Genomic DNA, 25,538 nt, shown 5'->3' on the forward strand with positions numbered 1-25,538 from the left:
AAAAGGAGACATCACTATAGTTGATCCTTTTCTAACTGCCCACCTTGATTGCATAGAATTGATGTTGCTTGACGAAATGGAGTTATTAGAATTATTAGCACATGGAATTATTAGAATTAATAGCACATGGAATTATTAGAATTATAAGCACATGGAATTATTAGAATTATAAGCACATGGAATTATTAGAATTATAAGCACATGGAATTATTAGAATTATAAGCACATGGAATTATTAGAATTATTAGCACATGGAATTATTAGAATTGACTGGAATTGGTTACAGCTGTGAATGATCACGACCTAGTCTAGTGATAGATAAATTACGAACCGTATGCCATATGCAGCTCGCTTAGAACTTGTATCTAGACCGCCGCAGATTTTCTAATACTAGTAGTATAATATATTTTGATCCCTTATTTATACAAATACAAATACAAATACAACGCCACAACAGGCAAATTGCCCAACGAGGCGGCTGACTTAAGAACATCATGGATCCCCGAGCCCCTACCTACTACTGCTACACCACACATGCACCCCCCTCCCCCCCGCGGAACCCCCCAACGAATCGGTATATGCGGGAATGTGCGTGTACGTGTAGTGCAACCTGGCGTAAAGTTTGTTTCTGTGTAATGCTTGTTATGTAGTGCTTGTATTATAATTAGTTTTATAATAGATTGATTGATTATATTGGCCTGTCAATTTTTTTTTCTTTTTTTTGGCCCTCTCCTAAAAAGGTTTGCCCATCACACTGCTCAGCCCATGGGTTTTCAACGCACGAAGCTATTTATAGTGGCCATCTGACGAAAAAGATTATATGCAGTAGTTACAGAAACTATAGAAAAGCTGGAAGAAAAAAATATATTTTGGAATTGGTGAAGAAAGTAATTTACAACTTTTTAAAAACATTTCTGAAGTAATAAAAATGATTTCATAATTATTGAAAAAATAATTGGAGAAAAATATTTCCAGAATTATTGAAAAAATTATTTCTAGAATTTTATTGAAAAAATTATTTCTAGAATTTTATTGAAAAAATATTTTCAGAGTTATTGGAAGAAATAAATGAAAAGTATTTTCAGAATTATTGAAAGAAATACATGAAAAGTATTTTCAGAATTATTGAAAGAAATACATGAAAAGTATTTTCAGAATTATTGAAAGAAATACATGAAAAGTATTTTCAGAATTATTGAAAGAAATACATGAAAAGTATTTTCAGAATTATTGAAAGAAATACATGAAAAGTATTTTCAGAATTATTGAAAGAAATACATGAAAAGTATTTTCAGAATTATTGAAAGAAATGTTTGATTGAAATCGAACGCAATGTCTGAAGGATTTGAAGACCCCCTGTTCTACCCTGTCAAAAGCCTGGTTGGAAACCATTCATTTTTTCTCTTTATTCTTCCAACGTCCCATAATGCATATGTTTAAAGAAAAATCACCAGCATACACTGGAAAGTAACTGAAAGGCCAAGAAAAACTTAGTTCCAGAAGGGCCCGATGAATTTCTAAGCTTTCGTAGTTTATTCGTGAGTCAGAAGATAGCAATTTGCGCACAGTCAGTCAATTCTTATAGGTTGCATGTCTTTTTTAAATCAAGACAAATCTTGAATATAATTGATACAATTCAAAACAGATCTAAAAAAACTATGTATGAGTGAGAATGAATTACCGTACTTTAACGTGTAAATCAGGCAGGAACTCTGGAAGAAGTTGTAAAAGATATATCTACAATTCTATCCATAAAACAACTATTTTTGGGACCCAATTCTTACAAAAAAGAGGGCATATCCGTGCCTTAATTCCTTATATCCGTTACATAGCGTCCGTATAATGCACAAATGAGCAAGTTTTCACTTTTGTTTTATCAGCTGGTTGAATGCCTTATTTTGCTATGTAAATTTTACCTGAAAAGCGAATGTGTATCACTATTGAAACCCATGTTACAAAAAATTTTAGGAAAATAACTTACATAGCCTTTTCAGACCCGATCATTCATTTTTTGAAATTTTCAAAATGCTTTTGCATTTTTTATTTTAAAAAAAATGCATTGAAAACATCAATGTTAGCACATCTTCATTTTTTCACAATTTTTTTGTGAAACAAATAATTAACTTCGTTCAAATATTTTTCAGCTAAGATGATACAGAGTATATTCATCTTCATATAAATTTTTCCCCCTCTGTACCCACATGTGGTGACTGTTGTAATTAATTTATTACACGTGCATCAACGTAACATGGAAGATGAACTCTCCAAGTTTCATTTGGCAATACTGAAAAACTGAAATCTCCTGCATGTGCACTAAAAATGCTCCTAAAATGAAGGCATAAGCAAAGAACCGAAACGATCTTTCCGCTACCTTTGTACTTCGCATAAACAAAGGTTACGGTGTGCTAGAATATGCCAGAACATCAATGCTCTGTAATTTTTCTTACAAATTTGGGATCGTGAGACGAAATTCTATTCTCGTAGGAGTTAGTAGTTAAAGTAGTGCATAGGTGATGCGGTCAACTCGATTCGACGCACAATTGCTTAATCGATCCGGTATCTCAGGGAGTTCTAGATCAGAGGCTATGCTGGCACAGGCAATAACATTCCTGAAAAATAGCATTTCTAGTGAACGTGCAGGAAGTGACTGCTTTTCAGTATTGCCAAACTCTTTCAAATTATATTGGCGCACGTGAAATAAATTAATTATAACAGTCAGAGACATGTATTTTTTTAACCATTTATTTTGAACTAACCTGTGCAATAGATAAAATTAAAAAAATCGAAGCTGTTGCATATAGTAAATGCATACGAACCTGATCTATAAATTATACGCTAATTTTAACTTACTAAACATATGAAAGAAAAATAACATTTTTAAAAAATATGTAAACCAAAGAGTATTAAAACAGGGCTTCCCAAAGTGGGCAATGTCGCCCCTTTGGGTGGGGGGTGATAGAAGAAATAGAATTAGTATAGGATCCTATGGGTTGGCTTGAGTAGGGGGCGATGAGAACAAAAGAACGTTGAAGAAGGGGGGCGATGGAACAAAAAGTTTGAGAAACTATGTATTAAAGAAATATTTGAAACAAGCCACAAAGACATCCATGACAGAAATGAGATTCGACACCAGGAAGGGTAGAAATCTCCAAAAATTTGCATGCCCAGTCGGGCATGTAACTTAAAATAATATGCCCGAATCAATATTTTGCATCACCGAAAAATATTATCACTTACTATTATTACTTACTTAATTAATTTTTTTAAGCAAATTGATTTATTAGCTTAAAAAATTTCGAAAGTGATATAATTTTTTTTAAATAATCGAAATTTTGAAAGAAATACAAAAATTCAAAGGAAAAAAATGTTGTCCCCGATTAAAAATCTAAAATTTGTGATAACACTAATTACATGTAATTTTCCAAATTGTTAGTATCCGAAAAGAAGTCAGCCGGTTACAATTCACCTCACTTTATCATAGCCGGTTTAAAGTACAGGACCAAACTTGGGCAGGTGCCGGCTATGGTAGGGTATACAGATCATGCGACTGAGACACCGGGAAAAATGCTGATAGAAACCGAGAATAACACATATTCACTGATAAAAACCGGGACATCGCGAAAAATATTTTTCAGGAGGCATTATAGTGTGTAATCGTGAGGCAATGGATAAAATTAGATATTGGCCACTAAAAATATGGGCTTTGTACGGTAAGTTGAGTGTTCTTTTTTTGCCGTTGAAATGAGGAGGAAAATGTTCGCATAAATGGGAGAACGAATAATTCGCGAACCGATAATGAAAAAAGTATTAGAAGGAAAATTTCCCAACCTTCTTACTTTTTATATTTCATATTTATACTTTGCTAATATAAATACGAAAAAACGAAAAACCACTTTAAGTTAGTACTCCTGCTGTCACCTATTGAGTAAAAACAAAACTATCTGTTGTAATTCTTGAAACAAAATGATTGTTTGTTTTGAACAAATGTGCAAAATAAAAATAAACTATATGTATGGTGTGGCATTTAACGATGTGGTATGAAACTATAATAATTTTTTATTCTTATGCTACATACCGGTTTAATTCTACGTGTTAAAATACCGGTTAATATGCATTTTTGTTTGCGAAAGTGATCTAGAGGCAAACATAAAAACATGTTAATCGATATTTTGACGCATAAAATTTATATCGGTATGCAGCATAAAAACAAACAATATGTATCGTATTATAACATATTTTGTTTCGTTTTCAAGCTGCGTACTGGTATGAAACTAACAACCAACTTTACTTGGGAAAATTATAACACATACTTTAGTTTTTATTTGACAGGTGGCAGCTTTCTGATACCTTTTGAACACTTTATATAGTGTATACTAGGGCCAAATAATACGGCCATGATTAGTTTTTTGGAAAAATATATTTTTACGTTTTTGTGCAAACTATGAAGTATTTTTTCCTTCTTACACGAATACAATCGGATATACTATTTCGTTGGAAGTTGGGTTTTCCGTTTTCCAAAACTGCCTAGTTGCAGTATATGAGGGCTAATGACCGCACCGGGCTGCTAAATATTAAGACCGTGAAAATTAATCAAAATACGTTGGCTACACATTTGCATCATGTCTTCTAAAGAAATTCTGCGAAATTCCATTTCTGTGGAATTTTACACATGTGCGTAGGCACACATGCACATAGGCATACGAAGGATTTTCTCGAGGGGGGGGGGGGGTTAATTATTATTTTTTTTCATTCTGAAGGGTGAGGAACATTATAATCTCTACTCAAGGAAGGGAGAAGTTAGAACCCCAACCCCACCCCTCCCTTCCTTGCGTACGCCAATGCACATGCATTATCGTTGATGAAAAAAATGAGAGGAACGAAAATGCTCTAAATTTTCTGATTCTTTTTTTTTTTTTTTTTGCGCGTACTCGCGTTGGGCATGTTGTCGAGAGAAGTACATGCCCGGTTGAAATTTCTACATGCCCTGGCCATGTCTGTTGGCCAATAGATTTGTCCAGCCCTGGTAGACTAACAACTCAACAGCCATAAGCATAAATCATTGAATACGTTAGATCAAATTTGAGTTAACATTTTTCAGTATTCCTTTCGGGGAATGATAGAAACTATATTGTCTTCTCACCGAATGTAGAATAAAATAATAGTAAAATATAGATAGTGTACACGTAAACCAAAAAAAAAAAATCCTTCTTTCGCGAGAAAACTAAATTATATTTCGCGACATGATTTTCTCGCAGCATAGTTAGTTTTTAACCAACAATAACAAATGAAAATCTCAAAAGACAATACCACGTTCAATTAAAATTTTCTGATCTCAAAACACGTACACACGCCCTTACACTTCTGAAACTGCTGCAATCCTGATTAAAGACCATAATAGATTGAAAGGCCATCGAATTCCCTAGATCCACCAAACATCTTATAGAAAAAAAAAGACGAAATAAATAAAATATTGAGAATGTGAAATTAAGAGAGCAGGAAGAAGCCATAGCATTTGCATTTGATCCTACCACTTTCCTTTCTCCTCTTTCTCTCATGGTACTATTTTTTCAAAAAATTTTGAAAAAAAAAAGAAAAAAAAATCATATAAACTACAGAGAAAAAAACTCAAAAAGCGAATAATAATCATAAAAAAGGGAAAAAAATCAAAAATTTGTGTTTTTTTTTCTATGCATAAATTATAATTATTTTCTAGGTTGCACCCTCTTTTCTTTCGAGACCTTTTCTTTTTCATTCCACCCAAGCCATTCTCGCTCTTTTTCTTCTAATGTAACCATCCTCTCACTCTGGTAGCTAAAACGTTAACATGTGAAGGAAAGAATAAGGGTGAACAAAAAATAAATAAATAAATAAACAGTTATTTACCGGAAAAAACGGGGAAAAAACTCATTTCAAAGAAATTCATGTGTCAAAAAGACGTTCATGACAGAACTGAGATTAGAACCCAGGAAGAGCAAATAAACAACTCAACAGCCATAAGCATAAATGTTGGTTAGAGCAAATTTGGGTAAACATTTTTCAGTATTCCGTTCGGGGAATGATAGAAAATACATTGCCCTTCTCACCGAATGCAGAATAAAATAATAAGTGAAATATACATAGTATAAAACATTATGTAACAACAGCTTTCCCTGCATTGCCCCTAAGATATCAAACATTTTTCACACCAAAAATCCAACTTAATTATAATAATAAAAATAAATCATATAATATATTTGACTTCGTTAGAAGCATATAGTACGAAATCATTTTGATGAATATATTGTAATAGATAATAAAAACAATGTTAAACAGCGTACATGAGTGCAATAATAAAAAAAAAATGAAATGATTCATGATATATATTATGTTGAGCTCCACAATAACTAATTAAATTCTGAACTTTTATTCAAAGATATACAAACGAAAATACATTGAAACATATCTAATAAATGCAATAACAATATTGCTAAAAGTATTACACATACTAAATTTCTTTTGGCCAACTGGAAGGACTTTTCAGTCCTTTGAGGATGCAAAGTTTTTGTTTGTATTGTGTATGCATGTATTTGTGTATTATATATATATTCGTATTTGTGTATTATATATTCGTATTTGTGTATTATATATTCGTATTTGTGTATTATATATATATTCGTATTTGTGTATTATATATATATTCGTATTTGTGTATTATATATTCGTATTTGTGTATTATATATTCGTATTTGTGTATTATATATTCGTATTTGTGTATTATATATTCGTATTTGTGTATTATATATTCGTATTTGTGTATTATATATTCGTATTTGTGTATTATATATTCGTATTTGTGTATTATATATTCGTATTTGTGTATTATATATTCGTATTTGTGTATTATATATTCGTATTTGTGTATTATATATTCGTATTTGTGTATTATATATTCGTATTTGTGTATTATATGTTTGCATTTGCAAAATTAAATAAAAAGTATACACGTAAGTAAAAAAAAAAAAACCTCCACTATACATTTTTCTCTAGAAAATTAAAATATATTTCACGATATGATTTTCTCGCAGCATAGTTAGTTTCCAAACAAACAATAACAAAAGGAAATCTCAAAGAAACCCTCGTTTAATTTAAATTTTCTGATCTCAAAACACACACACACACTTGTATTTCTGAAACAGCTGCAATGCTGATGCTAGATTGAAAGACCATCAAATTTCCAAGAACCAACACGAACATTTTTTTTTTCAGAAAAAAAAAAATGACTTGGAATAAATAATATCTTGAGAAGGAAATTAAGAGAGTAGGCAGAAGCTATCGCAATAGCATTTGATCCTACCACCTTCCTTTCTCTCATGGGGCTATTCCTCAAAAAACAAAAATTGAAAGAAAAAAAAAACATCATCTACAGAGAAGATAAAAAAACTTTCAAAGCGAATAATAATCATAAAAAAGGAGAGAAAAAAATCCGAAATTCCCGTTTTTCCCCGCATAAATTATAATTATTTTCTACGTTGCACCCTCTTCTCTTTCGAGACCTCTTCTCTTTCATTCCACCCACATCATTCCTCTCTCTCTCTCTTTCTTTACAATCTAACAATCCTCTCACTCTGGTAGCTAAGACGTTAGCATGTGAAGGAAAGAATCAGGATGAACGAAGAAAAAAAAATCACTTATTTACAGGAAAAAACGAGAAAAAATACAAAAAAAAAAGTAGTATTAAAGCACGGGAGCAGCGAGGAGATAAGGCTTTTGTTTCTAACATAAAAAAAAAAGAGAAATAAATGAAAAAAAAAAAAATCTTTGCCATTAATTTAAAAGTCACTCCCACTACTGCTTTTGCCCCTCTTCCATAGCATCTTTTACGCCTCTTTCAGTAATTTCAAGAAAAAGGGAAGATTCTTAGGGAAAAGAGCAATGAAGAAATGAGTCTGAGTCGGAGGAGGTGGAGAAAAGAGAGAGATCCAGGCCATCTTTAAACATCGCCTTCTTTGTTGCTTAGTAACCGAGAAGCAATGGTTGGGGGAGGGGGGGGGGCGAAGGTACATCCAAAACTAAAATTAAAGAAAAAAAAAATGGGGTGTGTTTTCACTTCCAACGTAAGGAGTTGCATAGAAGGAACGGGGTCGGGTTGTGGGTAGTTGCCTGATTGCGTCTGAATATGCGAAAGTATGAAAACCGTAGAGGTCGGGTAGTAGTAGGAACAGTACAGGACGAGAATCTTAAAGAAAAATACATGTATAAAGGTGTGCATACTCGCCCCCACCTCCACCCCCCCCCCCCAACTCCTATTTTCTTTCTCTCATCTTACTCTTCCAGGGGTCCGAGAACTGAACTCAACCGAGTAAATGCTATTATTAAGGTCAGAGTTTTTACTCTTGGAAAAGATCCTCTCTCCCTGCATAAATACTAGAAAGGAACGGGGGGTATGTGATGGTATGTAGGCTACATACGGTTGGGGGGAGAGGATGCAGTGAATTTTACACAATGCGCGCTGAATTACTCCGAGAAAGTAACAGATAAGAGGAAAAAAAAAAGGGAGGGGGGCGTCATTTAATTTTATACTAAACACCTAATGCACGTGAAGGTACGGAAGAGATGAGGAAGAAAACAAAAGCTCCTCCGTAAAAATAGAATAGTATACCGTGAAGGATTATGTTCCTTAAAAATAAGAGTATGCGTATTAAAAATTGCTTCCTGAATAAATGAGGATTTTTAAATTTTTTTTGTGTTTATTCATTTTTTTTTTTTTAGAGTTTTGTCTCTCGTATACGCGCGCGAAACTAAATAATAATGGGTTCTCCCATTTTTTATTCTTATTCTCTTGGGAATTTTTGCTCTGGAAACAAGATTTTGCTCGGTGTAGTTTGTTTTCCTCTTTCTTTTCTCCTTTTCCCGTTTTAATTTTTGTAGTTTTGTTTTTCAGTGAGGTAGGTGTTCACTGACTAGGATCGATATGATAGTGAAATTTGAAAAATGTATGAAAATGATTTTCTTGTTGGGATGAATATACAGACTACACTGAGAGAGACGTGCTGGAATCAATTTATGTTACAACTATCGTTGATAAAATTAAGATATAGGGATTTTGTCTTGCTTTGAGTTTAATTGTTTCTTCATACAGCATATTTGTATACTGTATTTGTGTATTATATGTGAAAATCACGTTAAACAGATTATTGTGATTTTTTTTAGACTAGTTGGAATTTACAGGTCTTTCATGCATTTTTTCTTCACAGAATAGTGATAGAATTTCACTATAAAAATCATTCTTGCGCGGAACATTTTGACAGAATCGGATTATATAAGTTATGAAGCATTCACGCTGTATTCAACAATGATTATTTATCTTGGTTTGACATTCATAAGGTGGATACTTTACTAAATATCACACAAGTTTTAACCATCTCTATCGAACCTACTAGTGTAGGCTTATTTCCATCATTATAAGATTAAAAAAACTGTCATCAATACATTTAAATTTATTAAATGGTATTGCCGTTTATGAAATTAAACGCAGGTTCATCAATAAGCATTTCACTTTTAACACAACTACACAAAACATTGAAATAATTTGACGACTGACTACAACAACAATACTTGGCGGCTCACAATGGCGGCGAAAAAAATGTAATACAATGTCTTTTTGGCTTCCTGGAAGGACTTAGTGTCCCTTGTGGCCACATAGTGTATATTCGTTATTATGTGTATGCCTTTTTTTTTCTTTTGTATCCCTTTTCGAATGTTATTGTCCAGTATTTGCGTAATGTGTATGCGTGTGTATTTGTTTACGATTAAACAAAAAAAAGATTACAGGACCTTGGTAGATTACCTAAAAAATTAACGTCACTCCCATTGCACCCTGGAGTGGGTGGTTAGGACATTTAGTAGACCTACTATACTTGGAATACAAACTCGAGGGCCACAGCAAACAACTGATTTAACAGTGGCCGTTATTGACTTTCTAGCGAATGAAAAAAAAAAAAAACCCAAAAAATATAAGGTCGAGCAATAGGCCTCCCAGGCTTAAAGTTGATTTTCAGTTGTTCCCACCTTCAAGTTGCGAATGCGAGCCGATCTCCCCTTTAAAAACTCTCGCCACAGAGAGCAATAGGACTACAAATGGTACAAATATTCAATCACCACACTTCACTAACTTCACTTTTCATACATAGATGGCAGCACTGAAAATCAGACACAACACTTAAACTGTTAGGTACACACATTCACACTTCCGGCACAACTCATTCGGTAGTAAATTGCCCGAGGCGGTAGACCGGAGTTGTGCTTGGTTCAAAAGAAAAAGGCCTCCCAGGCTGTCCGGTTGCGAACCCCACTGGTGCCATAGTGGTAGTCGGCTGAAGCAGGTTTTATGTCGTTCCCAACCTCGAGACGCGAATGCGATCCAACCTCCCAGTAAAAAGTCCCGCCACAGACAAATATTCAATCATAACACTCACTCACTTCACTTCTGAAATGTAGATGGCAGCACTGAAAAATCAGAAACAACACACACACACACACACACACACCTCAGACTCACGGGTACCCATACACAAACACACTTCCGGCACAACTCAATCGATAGTAAATTGTCCATGGCGATAGACCGGAGCTGTGCTTGTTTTGAAAGAAAGAAGAAGAAAATACACCTCTCGGGCTATAACTTCGTCAGATTCTTTCTTTGGCGCTAAAAGCCCTACAAATTTTTACCTTTTTTTCCCCCGTAATCTCAATATAATTTATGGAAAATTCTAGCATTTCTATAACTGAGTAAAATTATTTCTGATTCCAAGGCAGAAAAAAAAGTCAAATTGCCAACACAAACTCATCTTCTACACACACACACACATTCTTCAATTAGACTAGATTTTTTCCAATTATTTTAGCGTTAATATTTTTGGTACTAAGATAAAAAAAAGTCAATGCTAATCCGAAGTCACTCCAAAAGATATGCACTAGTTTAGCCAAATCGAACTCGGCATCACATCAAATCTAAACTGCATCGAATCAGTTAACAATGATAAAAACAATCCACGTTCAGCTTAAAAATAATAAATAAACAAAAAAGATAAAATTTTCCACTAATTAAAAACCGAAACAATTTTTTTTACCAATCATATTAAGAGAATAAATTCTACACTACAAGGTTTTTGTGCAATTCGATTGGTTTTATCTATAATTAATTATATAATCAATAAATAATCAATTATGGAATTTAAAAAAAATTGGCACGCTTTCATCCCAATAATAAAACTCCCTTGGAAGTCTACCAGTGAGTGAATGAATTCCTTGATACTGCGTTTATTTGACCCCTGTGGCCCGACGGGGTTGCTAAATCAGAAATATGGGATAAAAATAATTTCAGAAAAATGTAAAAAAAAAAAGTTTTGTTTGCGTAAAAATTCAAACTATGTATGTAATTGAATGGACTAAAATTTGCAAAAGAAACAGAGTATATTTTTGATGCATTGCATCTGCTAGCTGGCAACCAGAAAAACAATGGATATGTATGAGTTTACGAAGAAGTGGAGCCAAGGGTAAAATTTTAATGAATAAATTGTCCGTTTTTCACCATGTTACTTATGGCGGACACAGATCTGCGAGTTTCCAGGGTAAATTTAAGGATGCGGCTTATACGTCGGAATGATAAGTGAATGAGAGTCCCTGGTGTGGCCAGTGATGATGACCATTATGTCGACCCTTAAATGGTGATAAGTTGGCCACAACTGCGCTATAACGTTAAAACAATTCTCAAAAATGCTAGTTTCTTTTTCTTTTCTTTCTTAAAGGATTGCACACGATGACTCTTTTATGTGATAGCACATACTTCTCGTAAAAATTACTCTGACGTACTTCTAACAAAAAATAGACGCAGAAAATTCAAATTGTTTTAACAACTTATTCCTTTTTTTGGGCTTCTCCTCTGTACACACATGGATTATTTGATGATTTCATTAGGCTTTTATGTCTCTCAGTGACTAGGAGACCACGAGACCAGAACTTGCAGTTTAAAGTTGTTTCCGAATGAATGACAATATTGCGCTAGAGAAGCTTTCCGAATAGCGGGGAAATGCTGACGAGTCCGTACAGTTATGCAAGAGAGCAATGATATAATAATGAAGAGACTAAGATATTAAGATTTAATAACTACACAGCGTTACAAAAAAAAATTTTTTTTTTTTTTTTGGTGGCTGGAATTTTTTAAACTGGTTTTGACTATATTGGGTGTGTTGGTTTTTCTCTCTCAGCTCTAGTTTTTGAGATTCAGCATAGTTCAATTGTGGAATATTTTAACTGTGTAGCAAAGATTTATTGAGTAGCAAATTTTTTTATGTGGATTCGTTTTCCTACTGATTTTTTTCCCTCCTGTTCCGTGTGTCCAAGTTAAATGCGTATTCTCCGACTTTCGTCAAGCATGCTCGTGGGACAATCCGGATCTAATTAAAGTTTTAAGTTTTTTTTAATCTGTTCTACGACTTTTATTCCGCAAATCACGAACAACTATATAAATTATTAAGTTCTCTGTTTTGAGGGTGATGAAGAGAAAAAAATGGCATCCAGTAAAAGAAGTTGTAATAATTATCCTGATGTATATTGCTACATACGTGGTGAGCACACCCTAAAAGAGAACGCAGACGTGCCAAGAATCCGGAGATTCTTCCCAAGGGGGTACCCCCCCCCCCCCGACACTAATAGACTCGATTAAAAAAATCACAAAAGAAAATTTTCGAAAACATTATTTTTTTTTATCAATTCAGAAAAAGTTCCATTCCTCCCCCCCCCCAAGGCAGGTTCTGCATTGCCCCCCTACCCGAGCAGAATATAATTCCATGTCAGTCTTTCTATGCAGAATAGAGAAATCACATCTTACATATACTGTTCATAAAACATAAGTTTCCTTTCGTGGTTGCTATCAGTGATTGATAATCTTGAGTATATGAACTCTCAAAAGGTTTATATCTAGCTTTATTTAGCTTAAAGTTTTATATTTTCTTTCTGAAGACATATTTAATCGGAGGAAACAATTACAAAACTTCAAAATACAAAGCTGCTGACGAAAAAACGTGTGTTTACCGCACGGCTGTTAATGAAATACAATAACGATTATACAGGAATTTCGGCAACCAAGGCCATGCCCCTGATAAATGATTGCCGATAAACGCTACATAAACAGTCACGTCTTTGCCAGTTGCTTAAATGCGGTCACCAAGACTTTTTTATACGGCTGCTCGATGGAAATGACCACGGCTGTCCTCTATGGGTGTTTTCCTTAACGACGACTACTTCCATTGACGTCACGACAACGTGAAAGCTCGCTAAAATCTAATTTTCTGCGAAAATCCGGAGTAATTTTAAAAAGTCCGGAGAGCGGGAGGAAGGATGAAAAATCCGGAGTCTCCCGCCTAAATCCGGAGAGTTGCAGAAAAATAGCTTTACCGTTCTGAACGGTAAAGCTATTTTTCTGATTTTGTTAAAAGAGCTTACCTTGGGTATTTTGGCGTTGAGCTTGGTGACCAAGATCAAGTTTGGACTCCACACACAGTGTGTAAAACTTGTACATATCATCTATGGCAGTGAACTAATGGAAAGAAAATGGGGTCTATATCCATTGCTCACTCAACCAAAATGAAAGAGGAATACGATACTATCACTTTGGTCATAGAGAAGATAGTTTCACAAACATCAATGAGTAATTTGTGTGGACTTGAAAATGATTAACTTTCTTCTTGGTCAGCAAGGGGCCTACACGAAATATCCTTGCTTCTTGTGTCTATGAGATAGCAGAGCCTAACAATACCACTGGATAGAAAAAGAGTGGCCTACGAGAAAGAACATGGTTGTTGGAGAAAGAAATTTGAACTAACCAAACGAGACGAAATCATATCGCTTCCGTTGCGAATAAAGCTAGGGTTAATGGAATAGTTCATGAAAGCTCTTGATCACAGGACAGCCCTTGCTTTGTGTACATAGGACAAAAAATTCATGAAATAAGTACAGAAAAACCTAAAGCCGGAATTTTTGATGGTCCTCAAATCAGACAGCCCACAAAGTTCACTTGAGAATTTGAAACAAAAGAAGCTTTCGGAGTGGAAAAAAATAATTTTTCCTGTTGTTTTTATCTGATTTTTAATTAAGCTATTAAGATTTACAGAAGTGTTGCTGTGTCTTTTTCAATCAATGTGAAATGATGAAAATTAATTAAACATTTTTTTCCCTCAATTTAACGCCTATACCCTACGCCTAATTTAATGTGTTAATGTGTGAATAACGCTATTTCCATATCTCACAAACAAGAGCTGATGGGCGAAAACTATTCGTTTTCAACGCATGAGATACACATAAAGTCAGTTAAAAAAAAAAACCCCGGCCCCAAAATCAGTATGGCGCAGTGTTATATATCTTGGAGACTTAACTGCTGGGCGACCACAAAAAATTTCATGAATACAAATACAACGCCACAACAGACAAATTGCCCAACGAGGTGGCTGACTTAAGAACATCATGGATCCCCGAGCCATTTTTTGGAGGCCCTACCTACTACTGCTACACCACACATGCACCCCGCCCACACAACCCCCAACGAATCGGTACGTGCGTGTACGTGTAGTGAAACCTGACGTGAAGTTTTTGTTTCTCTGTAATGCTTGTTATGCGTAGTTTTTTTTTTTCAAACCGAGCACAACTCAGGTCTATCACCATAGGCAATTTACTACCTAGTGAGTTGTGCCGGAAGTGTAAGTGTGTGTGTACCTAACAGTCTGAGTGTGTATCTAGTGTTGTGTATGATTTTTCAGTGCTGCCATCTATATCTCAGAAGTGAAGTGAGTGATGTGTAGTGACTGAATATTTGTACTGTTTGTAGGACTGTTGCTCTCTGTGGTGAGACTTTTTAACGGGGAGATCGGCTCGCATTTGCGCCTTGAAGTTGGGAACCACAGAAAACCAACTTCAGCCGACCACCATTGTGGAATTCGAACCCGGATCCTCGCATCGCGAGTCCGTCACTATAACCACTCAACCACCACAGCGGCATAGAACAATACCGTCTTAACCCATTTTTGACTAACATTGCATTTGATTAATGCTTTCTTTAAAATTTTTGAATGAAATTAGTATTTTTGGAAGTTAAAAGGTCCAATTTGAAAGAGAGAAGGACATGGTATATTAAAAAATGTGATTACAAGGAAATTTAATTATATATGACTTTTTTCAAAAATGAAATTTTTGGAAATTTCATGGGAAAAAAGTAGATTTTTCTTGAATATCTTTTGTCACGTGATATATGAGATTTACCAAAATCATAATTATCAATTATTTCAATTAAATGAAGTTAATTAATTTATATTATTTAAAAAGTTATTTAACTGGATGTTTAAGTAATTCCAAAGGAAAACATGGTAAACAAGTATCTAATTTTTAGAAACTTCTCAAAAGTAACCGGTTATCATGTGTAAAATGTTATGCAATTCGGTCATGAATTGGAGAAGCGATCAAAAATGGGTCCTCACGTGGGCCCACCCGGGCACGGTCCGTTTGTCTCAAATGCAGGAGTGGGGGGGGGGGCTCATAATAATGAGACCTGGTGAAGATTTTCGAGGTTAAGTATGCAAATAGGTAAGCAGACATTCATTGTTAGAACAGGGGCCTCAGGAAAAATCGATTTGGCTAGGGGTTCCATGACGCTCTTAACCCTTCAAGCGGCACTGACGAGATATCCCGCTTTCTTGAAAGTCTCTATATTTAGACAAGCCAAAATATTTTGTAATATTGATTTCTTAATGAAACACTTTTTCATATAGTTTGCATCTGCTTAAAATTGGAAGAAAGCCTACTTCATTAAAAACAAATTACGGCACTGCGGAGGGAGTTTAGTGATTTCTGCGGTGCTGCTCAAAGGGTTAAGACGACACTGGACTAGAGTTCTGTTCATTCGTTAATATTAGAACGAAATGAACTTAAAGACGTTTCAATGAAATATAGCAGCAATTTAAGTTTTTTAAAATTGTATAACCCAACAGAGCAAAAAATAGAAATTCGCTTATAATAAGAAGTCCGTTATAACGACAATTTCCATTGTAATTGACAACTGTCGTTATAACGGACTTTTACTGTACACAAAAAATCACCGAAGTAAAAAGAAAATACAAGGAATATGCAGAACTTCTAATGCGCATTTCGACACGCTATATATGTGTGTCATCTTCGAAGGACAAAAATAATAATAAAAATAATCACATTGACCGAGGATCCCACTTGGACTGGTAACAAAATATTAACTCTCGGTTGCTTAGTAGAAAAAATATACGTCTGTCCAAGTCAAACGTCGTGACCAGAATGAAGCTGAGCGCGAAGTTCTATGACGCCCTGGTTGGCTGCTTGTGAAACAGAGCTATTTTCTTACAATTCCTGCTCGTAACGAACATAAGCTATGGTTCTGCGATCGGTGGTGCTGATCTATTGTCATTTAATAATTTATTTTTGAAGGCCCGAATATATGTGGCTTCTTAGATGTCTGAATCCGCCGTGGACTTTACTTTGTTCCGCTTGTTTTTCATTCTCGTCGTGACGTTTGACTTGGACATACCTATATTTTTTATTTCCACTGAGCAACCGAGGGTTGAGATTTGGTAAGCAATCCAAGTGGTATCCTCGGTCAATGTGATTTTTGTTCCTTTCTTTTCTATTCTCTGAAGACGACACACATATAGTGTTTAAATGCATTAGGAGTTTTGTATATTCCTCTTGTATTTGTCTTTTTCGTTGGTGACTTTTCTGAGTATTATTAGGTGAAGTTTTCCTACTCTTCCAAACTTTTACTGAATGTAAAAAATTAAGGTGAGTTCACAGATCTACGTGCAACAGCCACTCGCAATGAGGAATGCAACAAGAAGGCCAACGGCATCCATCGTCTTACTTTATACTTCTTTTACAGGTCTTAACATTTCCCCCCTTCATCTTTCCCTCTTTCACGTAGAGTTACTATACCATTTTTCCCCGTTTTTTTTCCGTCCCGGATCTTCACAAGTTCCTCGGCTCCCAATCCGTCCGTGTATTCAATATCCGGTAGAAAAAGACGACGTCATTCCAGGGCAAGAAAGAAGACAGAATTTGCAATTACATCTAGGACGATAGCACTCCTACGGAATTTCATCCTTTTTTCTTTCTTCAATTTTCTTTGATGAAATCTCGGAATCCCGAATCAAAGCTAACAATGTTGCAGACATGGTATAGTCAAATCTCCGGAAAACTTACATAAGAATTTTTTTTTTCCCTTTCTTATAAATAAGTATAATATTACTATGTGAGTGCATACACGAGTGTGCTGCCTATATAAAATAATAATGAAATTCCTTGCATGCAGAATATGACATGCGTTGTTTCATTGCTTGAATTGCCCCCGGAAATTAAATTCCTTTTAGAGATTGGATTTAAAAAGAATAAAAATGAATGCATTTTATTGAAAGTATAATTTTAAATACAGTAAAAACTCTTCTAACGGCCATCTCCGAATAACGGCCACATTCCGTTGGAACCGAACGCGTCCCATAGACTTCTATAACGCCCTGATTGACTGCTTGTGAAATGGAGCTATCTGATTGGTCTATTCGAATTTTCTTACAATTCCTGCTCGTAACGAACGCGAGTCATGGTTCTGCGATCGGTGGTGTTGATCGATTGCCGTTTACTAATTTATTTTTGAAGGCCCGAATATATGTGAAGTCGTAAAAGTCTAAATCAGCCGTGGACTTTACTTTGGGTTAAACTTAACGCTTCTTTCTCATTCTGGTCATGAACAGAGGTATATTTTTTCTTCCGCTGAGAGTTAAGATTGGGTAACCAATCCAAGTGGTATCCTCGGTCAATGTGATTTTAGGTAAGGTATGTGAATTTATTACAGGTAACCTCCGAACAAGAAGGTTTTTTTTTCCTGTCTCAGGAAAAAAAGGGCAACATTTTTATAATTGGAAGTTGGAGGATAGGAGGACCGTATAAAAATTTAGATTGGATTTTTTATTTTGCTACACACTGTATTTTCACTTTCAAAACTGGTATAGGCTAATTTTTGAACGTCTTTTGAACATTTTAGCACTTACATAACACCATGTAACACAAAGAGGAAGAAGCCGAAAGTTCACGTTTGCTTAGAGCCCGGACTTATTAGGAACAGGTATAGATAGAATGTGGTATATGTATATATAGATGTGTATAGAATGTGGGAATCTATCGAAAATTTTGTGGAAAAGAACCAATTAAATAAAGCTGCACCAAAGCGAGCAATGAATCTGTCCAATGACAATGCACTTTTCTATTTCCGAGAAATCCTAAAATGGAGGCAAAGGCATATGCCATTGATAGGTTTTTTTTTCAAAGTGACACAGAAATAATTTTATAGACGATAGTGAGTCCGTGAATCGTCCTAAACGGTAGTCCTCCTCTTTCTCGTAGTTTAGAGTAAGTTAATTTGTAAACATTACCGTATTTTTTGTATACTTATTTATGGATAAAATATATATATGTATTGTATATTTATTTTATTACTGTGTTTTATAATTACCATATAATTACCATATTTTATTACTGACTTATTAATGATCCAATGCAATTTTTATTATTTATTTTCACAGGAGTGAATAAATGTGGAACGAATTAGTCGAGTTCACATCATTTCCTATGGGAGAGTTTGATTCGATATACGAGCGATTCAGATAACGAGCGCATTGGCAGAACAAATTAAGCTCGTTAACCGAAGTTCCACTGTATATAGAATATGTGATTTCGAATGTTTGAGTTATTCAAATTTTCAGCAATGTAATTATTTTAAATAATTTGTTAATTCAAATTTTCAGCATAAAAAAAATTTAAATAAGTTAATAATTAACATTTTTAAGTGTAACGTAATTCTAAATAATTTAACAATTCAAACTAATTTCAAATAATTCAATTACTGAATTTTTTAACAGTGGAAAATAAAATGTGACATATTGATAATAATTTAGTAATTTAAATTTTTAACAGTTTATCACAAATTGCAACATGATTTAAAACAATTTAATAACTCAATTTTTTAACAGTTTATCATAGATTGCAACATAATTTAAAATAATCTAATAATTCAAATTTTTCACAGTGTAACATAAAATATAATTCCTATTTTTCATTATCAAATATAGTGTAATTCGACAATTTAAAAATTCAAGCATAGAGTTCCATTGAGCTTCACGATCGATTTTTCAATTGAAAATCACGTGAAATAGATTATTGATCGAATAAATCATATTATCAAGGTCCAATATTATACATGGTCAAAATCTAAAAATATTTTGTTATACTCATGACTATACATATTAGCGAGAAAAAAAAATTCAATCTGAACAGAATATTAATATTTCTAGGGTAACAGCTTACGAAAGAATCACCCATATATAAGAAACCGATCGATCTCTAACCCATAAATTTAGGAGAATTCTACATAGACACACTGATGTTTTATATATAAAGTATTTATATATATATTTTTATTTTGTTTCAAGGAAGGAAGAAAAACTGATATCATAAAGAGCTACAAAATTAACACTTTAAGAACCAACAATAAATTTCCTAAGTTTTTATTAAACCTTCGGAAAAGTATCGCATTTTTTGTCTTTTCTCTCCGACTTCTCCCAATCCCGTTGTTTCACGTTCTTCCTAATATAGCTCTCTTTTTCTGCCCTGGAACGGGAACATCTCCTTTCCGGGACATTTTTATACATATATTTATTTTCATTCTTTTTTTTAGGAGAATATAATATGAGAACGGTGACGTTTTTACGAGAAACTTTTCAATATCCGGTCGAGTGACGTGAACGAACTTGAAATGTAAAAACCAAATGGTGCCTTTGGAAAAGATTCAAGGCATTGCACCATTTTGTTTCCCTCCCACTTTTATATTCTATACATGTTTGATGCTTCTTTTTTTTAGCCCACGACCGAACATTGAAATAAACTGTAATTGTTTCTGAAGGAAAACAATTTTTGTTTGCTTGAATATTAATATATATATTTATTTATTTATTTAATGGAATATTTAGAGATAAAACATATTAAAATTAAGAAAATATAGCGATTCGGAGATTTTCCCACATGAAAATTTCAAGTGACATTTTAACATAGGACTTCATCCGATAAAAAATTGATAAGGGTAAATTCAATGTGAATTTAAATTTTGAAATGATGTTCGTATAATTTTTGAACAGTTAATTGTTAATATTTTTTTCTACTAAAATTGAATCCGACCGTTGAGCTTTTCGTTTTCTATGGCCTTTTATTTCGAACACATTATTTTTTTAAATTTTGATATAAATGCACAGGGTGGTTGTAAATAAACTGACACTTTTCAGCCGTATGTTGCCCATTCCGATGGAGGAATTTCGATGAAACTTGGTACAATATATTATATATAGGGTATATGGACCATGGAAAAAAGAAAGATTCAATAAAAAATTGATACATTTTTGACCACCATGTGAAAAAATAGAGCTATTTATCGCAGTGATCTTCTTCCCATAGTCCAAATAACGTATTTACCGAGGTTCAGTAAAATACCTCGAACGTTCACTCCTATATCAGGGTGCCGTGTAGATGAGACTTTAACAACTCGTCCACCACAATGGGGACTACATATGTATAATTAGTGTAGTATAATTCAACTAATAGTTTTTGTAATACTACTGTAGTGTCAGTATAATTCAACTGACACTACTCAGCTTAATTATACACCGACCTATATAGAGCCCGTTGTGGTGGACGTATTTCATTGAAATTTGACACATACGCTATTTGGACCATGGGGAAAAGATCACTGAGATAAAAGAAATTCTAATTTTTTTACCTGGTGGTCAAAAATTTAACTTTTTCTTTAAATAGGATCTTTCTTTTCCCACATGATCCATATATATCCTATATACCAAGTTTCATCAAAATTCCTCATCAGAATGGACGCTGCATACGTCTGAGTAACGTCAGTTTATTTACAACCACCCTGCACATAATAATTTGGATTCGGAGTTCAACAATGATAGTTAAACTTGTAACTATATTGGCCTGGGTTTTCATGAGACCTCAGCTATAGCGCCAGTGTCTGTCAAGGCAATTTCTGTAGAGAATAATGTTAACGAATTTCACTTTCAACTTCCACAATGCCACGACCATGTAACAGCACATTTTTAAATAATTTTCAAAGTGAATATCTGCGGACTAGAATAATATGTAGAGTTTTTCATTTCCCCGGTATTTTTTCCAAAACTAAGCGAAGAATTTAAGCTCACCACATTATTTAACAACAAAATCAAGTAATTAGTTAGCTGAGTACCTCAATATATATTTAATTATCAATTTTATCTATTTAATAGATATCTGCTTCTTTCAATGTAATGTTCAAAATCATTACTTGTGCCATCATCAAAAAATTCTGCCCAAAATAGATTTATTGTTTTCGAACATGAGAGCATTAGCTGAAAGAGAACAAGGAATCATTCAGATCATATCTGAACATGCCATCACATTAAGAGGAAGAATCTGTACAATATTAGAGGAATCTGTACATTATTAGAGAGTAATCTGTACATTATTAGAGAGGAATCTGTACATTATTAGAGAAGAATCTGTACATTATTAGAGAGGAATTTCAACATTGTAAAAGAGGAATTTCAACATTGTAAAAAAAGGAATTTGAACATCGTAAGAGAGTAATCTGAAGAATCGTTACATTCTCTACCTTTTCTTCCTTCTAACCATAACATGGGCCGCCGCTCTGTCTCTTACAGTCTACATTGAATCATAAGATTATAATTGAAATATTATCCCTACTCTGGTACAAAATAAGTGCTGGCTCCAAATGAATTCACGACCTCACAAATTTATTATTACGACGAAAACAAGCTCAATTATGCTGAATCAGATCTAGTAAAACCTTACAATATGTTTCCTTTTTTTTGGCCAGTCAGTGTCAATGATTCATTGGCCCCACGCTCGTATTTATCATAAAACTTACATTAATTACTCACAAATACAACTTTAATAATACGGTGGATCCCGCTTGTAACGATTTTCAAAAAAAAAAACAAAAACCTCATGCTAAAATGTTGTGAGCCAATGTTGAGAAAACGCTTCGAATGGGAAAATCTCAATGAGCATTTGTAAAAAATGGAATTACGAAAATAAGTAAAATGTTCGAAATGGGAACGTTATAAACGGGACCAACTGCAATAAAAATCCCTATAAAATTGCGATTATTACTCTCGAAATTAAAAACTAACATGCCAGAAGAAAAATGAAGAAATTTTCATTAGAGAAATTTATAATATTATATGGATTTTTAAATTTATAATATTATATATCCACAAACTTTTAGAAAAATTTAGCAGCAAAATTTAGAAACGAAATTCAATAACCAACAGAAAAAAAGATTGAAAAATTTTATCTACTTTTAGTTTTTTAAAATAAAACTCCTTACGAAAAAAAAAAAAATTAAATTCTGAGAAAAAAATTGGAAGTTATAAGAGGAGATATATTTCCCTCGTACGTCTATTAGGTCTAGGAAAGGATGATAAGAGAGAGTTTCGGAGGAATAAACTTGCTGACAAGAGCACATCCGTGTCCATATTCCCTAATTTTGTCCTCTACTTTCCAGCAATTCCATCTGCCTACTTAAGCGTCCTTATAAGAGACACATCTCCCAAAAAAAAAAGATATACATAGAGAGGAGGAGAGTGAATTGTTCAAAACAGGAGAAAAAAAAATTGAGGAAATTTTAGGGAAATACGTGTGTTGTCGAGGGAATGGGGAATATGTAGCATATTTAGCTTCACCAAAAAAAAAAAACTCAAAAATTTTCCGCAACGCTATACTATCGGAAGACACCAGTAGGGATTCCTTATATGAATATTAATGACATCACAAGCGCCTTGAATGTAGTCGCCGTGGTGGGTTCTGAGGACCCGGCTGTCTTGTGAGCATGTTAGCCCATTCTCAACCCTTTCCCTCCAGTACGGTAATTCAAGAGAGAGAGAGAGAGAGAGTCGTGTTATCTATGCTTCCATACATAGATGGAGAGAGTGATGGTGGCGTGGAAGAAACACCGAGATAATTTCATTTAGTACAAGCCATGTGGACAGAAAATATGCAACGGGCCATGATAGACGAGCTCAGCGACGAAAACGAAGCCCCCCTTCTTATTCCCTTCTTCCGAAGCTAAATGAGTTACTGGGCTTAACTGGGCTACGTATCGAAGATATATATATATATTGGCTTCTTCTTGTTTCTCAAAAAACTAGGATAAAGTATGAAGGTATGTTACACGGCTAAGAAGTTTCAGTTTTCGTGGTTGTTGGTTTTTTTTTTTTTCTTTTTTCGCTCTCGCCTTAATTTAATAAATTTCCTCATTTTTTTGTCAAAAAAATAACTTTTCTTCTTTTTAGGAAGATAGAGTACCGATAGGAAATGTGTGAAATAAAGTTGACCTTATATAGTCAAGAGAAATTTGTCTTTGAGGTTTTTTGAGACTTCAGTGAAGAGTTCTGATAATTATGAAGGTACAGTAAACTTTGTATATGTAACGTAAATATATTTTATTCTCATACAGAATATTTCCCAATCCCTTGATGAGCCTCGCTTTCAACGTGGATGACTTCTGATAGAGCAGCACATTTTCCAATAAACTCTTTGAGTTTGAGCTCAAGTTCATGGAATATTTGTCCACTGGTAACGATATTCAAATCAATAAAGACAGGATTCGATTAATAGTTATTGATCATTGTTCGGTTTCCAACTGCAGAACCTCTCGATAACGGACTCGCTGATGAGGAGTGTCCGTCAATGCATAGCAAAATACATTGATGCCCATCGAGTAATTAACGAAAAGTGTCCACTAAAGGTGGGAGGTTCTACTGTATGTACATAGGAAAATCAGAAGAGTTCCAGCGCAGCCGGGTTTTTATTACAATTAACGGTCATTGCTACGAACTCCTTCGGACTTGAATAATTGGTGCGTAAATTGGAGAGATGTTCAAATAAGTGATGTATTGTTTGGGCCGCAAAAAAAATTCTTAAAAACGTGTCGGTCGGCGAAACCGAGCAACTGCACCATAACAGACTATGAATATCACTCCAGGGATAGAGATCTTCAACTACGTATAATCCATCATTCGTTACAGCTTATCCTCTTCTAAGTGTGTTCTGGAATTCATTTCAGAGTTCACTGTGAGGGAAAAGTTAAAATAATCACGATAAAATTGTCATTTTTGTCATCAATTCAGACTCTACTTCAAAGGCTTGTTCTGCGTCTCTGAGTACGAAGACTGTCTTCTGGAGGTGATGCAAACTCCGTTTATTTCGAGATTATTTATGAAAAAGTAAAATAGCCACTACATAACATATAATATACGTAACATATGGTGATATACAGATTACCTATACTTGACGTTGGCGTATTCTGAACTGCCTAAAAAGAAAGATGAAACTTTTGGAAGGTCTTGATGTGGTGAGACAGAAATTAACAGCAAAAAATCAGTTCGAACATCTACCTCTAGAAGGCATACACTTCAAGCCGTGGTGTGCACATATTAGTTCTCTTGTAAACATGTGACTAAATTGTTCAAGCTTCGAGGCAAGGAATTTGAACACCTCAAGCAGAGAGAGAGAGAGAACGATTTTCATTTTCATTTTTTTTCCACGACTTAAAACTGCAGTTCTGGTTCCACGGTGTCATAGTCATTGGGAGAGACTAAATTCGAATAAAAACATCACACACACATAAATCATGTCTATAGTGAGGAACCCCCAAAAATAGGAAGTGGTTGAATTTGACTTGAGGAGCATGTGCCATGATAAGAATCATTAAATTCAATTCTGTAAGAGAAAGAAGGAAAGAATAGTATTTTTTTTAGAAGTCTTCGACGTTACAGCGAATACTTCCTATTTTTCAATTCGCTATAACCGGATATTTTTGTATCTTTAACTAAAATCAGCTATTTGACAATCACTTCGTTATAGCGGGGGATTCTTGTTTTATACAAGGATGACGTCACTCTCCGCTACCATACGAAGGTTTAATAACTGGCTGTTGCGAAGATATATTTTGGAAAGAGAGAAAATTCAATTGCCCCTGCGGGGAATCGAACCCACGTCCTTTCACTTTCCGGGTGAACGCCCTAGAACACTAGACTACAGAGGCACCGAATCTCACAATCTTTCCTTGGAGCTCGTGTACACTGAAATCACAATGGCAGCGTCAGCAGTTGTGAGCTTGGCCTGAGTCTGGTCCGGCCGTCCATGTACGGTCCCTTTCAGTGTACACGAGCTCCAAAGAAAGATTGAGAGATTCGGTGCCTCTGTAGTCTAGTGGTCTATGGCATTCACCCGGGACGTGGGTTCGATTCCCCGCAGGGGCAGTTGAATTTTCTCTCTTTCCGAAATATATCTCTTCTCAACATCCAGTTGTTAAAACCTTCGTATTCTTGTTTTAAGCCGTACTATTTATAACGGACTTTTACTACTGTACTGTA

At 34.4% G+C, this 25,538-nt stretch overlaps 1 protein-coding gene across 3 annotated transcripts in view; it reads right to left on the reverse strand.

The window, feature by feature from the left end:
• Positions 1-25,538, reverse strand: part of LOC149089889 (protein-L-histidine N-pros-methyltransferase) — a 272,960-nt gene that overhangs the window by 222,993 nt on the left and 24,429 nt on the right. The gene's annotated exons all lie outside the window — the stretch shown is intronic.

Source organism: Pholcus phalangioides, unplaced genomic scaffold (assembly GCF_987345545.1).
Source record: "Pholcus phalangioides strain wild (caught in Gottingen) unplaced genomic scaffold, Ppha-v1.0 ptg000001l_1, whole genome shotgun sequence".
NCBI lineage: Eukaryota > Metazoa > Arthropoda > Arachnida > Araneae > Pholcidae > Pholcus > Pholcus phalangioides.